This window comes from Sinocyclocheilus anshuiensis, unplaced genomic scaffold (assembly GCF_001515605.1).
Source record: "Sinocyclocheilus anshuiensis isolate Anshui unplaced genomic scaffold, SAMN03320099.WGS_v1.1 scaffold2090, whole genome shotgun sequence".
NCBI lineage: Eukaryota > Metazoa > Chordata > Actinopteri > Cypriniformes > Cyprinidae > Sinocyclocheilus > Sinocyclocheilus anshuiensis.
In genome coordinates this window covers 597,651-599,771 of record NW_015560626.1, presented here as the reverse complement: position 1 = coordinate 599,771, position 2,121 = coordinate 597,651, and the positions used below count along the sequence as shown (strand labels likewise).

At 43.1% G+C, this 2,121-nt stretch overlaps 1 protein-coding gene across 1 annotated transcript in view; it reads right to left on the bottom strand.

The window, feature by feature from the left end:
* Window positions 1–2,121, bottom strand: part of LOC107681960 (zinc finger protein castor homolog 1-like) — a 24,021-nt gene that overhangs the window by 13,713 nt on the left and 8,187 nt on the right. The window lies entirely within an intron of this gene.

Below are 2,121 nucleotides of genomic sequence, written 5' to 3'. Positions count from 1 at the left end.
GCAGGAATGAGGGAAAAAGACTCTGTTTTCAGCAGCGCTTGTCACAACTCATTTGCGGCCCTGCCTCTTAACTGGTCATTAAGAGGCATGCTAATGCTGAGGGAAAGTGGCAGATCCAGACTGCCCGCCCCTCCCTGCCGTCGCCGTGTGTCCTTGTTGGCCCGCCGACGGAAGCCACTGAGCATGCCCGAAAGGAACATCTGCTTGTCCGTCAGATTAGAGGTGACAGCCAATCAGATCGGTTCAAATAGCGTGACCTCTCGATCGGATTTTCAAAATAGGTATGCAGACGACGTGGAGAGGAGGAAGGAGGCGGGAGGGACACTGACGGGAATGCGACCTGGCTTTTCCTCCAATCCCCAAATGATTGAAATATTAATTTGTACTAAGGCTATACAGAGAAAGCCAGGCTTTTGGTAGCCACTAAGTGGTATTTTATTAAAAAACGGCTAGGAGTTCAAGGCACAAAGATGGAGCGCTGAGTGCATCAGCAGTGATTGCGAGGTCGGGGTGGACGTTGTTTAAGAAACCTGGCCTGCTGAGGAAAAGTGACAGCTAGCATCCACCCTGCCCTTGGCCTTCAGTTCAGAGGGCATGGCATTTAACCACGTGAAAAGAGAAGAGAGCCACTCCTTTGGGTCACAACACGAGTTTATCAGACAGTGTCACTCTAACCTTCCTGACGCGTGTGATTTGACTCTATGTGCTGGTTATGGAGGTGAACTAATGACTCATTGTGATGTGTCGACTTTAAGCGCATCACATCCTAATAAAGTTGGTAGCTCATTCCAGCCCTATTTTCAGTCTTCTGCTGCATGTGTCGCTCAGTTGACTAATTACTGCCTGTCTTTTCGCCTAAAACTAGTCTAGTTCGTCCACCTCCAATCCATACAAATCTGTGGTCTTTATGTGTGAGAAGTACGATGCACTGATATTAACCTCCCCGCCTGTCCATAAATGACTCTGCCCTACATCGGCCTTCTACAAAGCTCTCACTTTCTACTCTCTCGTTTTTTTTTTTTTCTGGGTATAAACTGCCTGACGTTAACAAGGGACGTTTAAATAACGACCATGTGAGGAGAGAGTCATTAAACCTTCAGCTTTGCAGTTTCTATGACAAAAATCGGTGATGATCTAAGAGAGCGAGGAGGGAAAAAACGCACATGCTCACGATGCTGTGTTTTTCTGGAAATTATCCAAGAATAATGTTGTACTGTGTAATTACCTCAACGAAGTTACTGAACTCATGAAACATCATTTGTACTGGATGTCTAATTAGCGAACCCCTCAGATTTCAAGATCCTCCGAAACACTCTGGGGGTGAGTGTGGATTTTAAAAAAGTGAGTATTCAACTAGGAAATAACGCCACCTGAACAAATTAGCAAGCTACTCTTTTTACACAGTCAGACTGAGATGTGTTTTCTTTGCAAACTGGCCCTTGACTAAAAAAAAGAGTTTGAAAAAACAACAAAGCTGTTTGAAAATAGCCGCAGTAAACATCGTTCTCTCTTTTCTAACGCTGAGCTTTGACCACATCCTCTTCAAATTTTACCCAAATGTCCTGTTCACACGTCTTTTCTGATCTAACGTGTTAAATTAGCAATGCCACATTATGATCTGCACTCTCAATTCTGCCTAGTAGGGGATTTTCTTTCTCTACTTTTCTCGAAGTTACCAAAACTAAATGCAAGGTGCTCACACATGAGATAACATGCTCGTTTTATTTGCCTTCTTGTAGGGTTGTAGGACTTTTATGAGAAGATCTGTTCCTGCAAAGGCTGTGACGGCCTTATAGCAGCCAAAAAACTTTTAAGGATCTTCCAAAAGGGAGGGAGAATTAACATACCCTTTTTTTTTATATATATATATATATATATATATATATATATATATATATATATATTTGTAGTACCTGCAGTACCATGTACAGTAAGCATTATTCATGGTAATCATTCAGTACCATGGTATATATTGAAGTACAGTACCATAAAGCCCCCACAGTACATTTTTGGTAAGGAAACTCTTTTACTCACTTGCCTAAAATGGCTAAAGAGTAATGGCGCTTTTCCACTGCATGGTACGGCACGGTACGGTACGGCTCGGGCCGGGTGCCTTTTTGG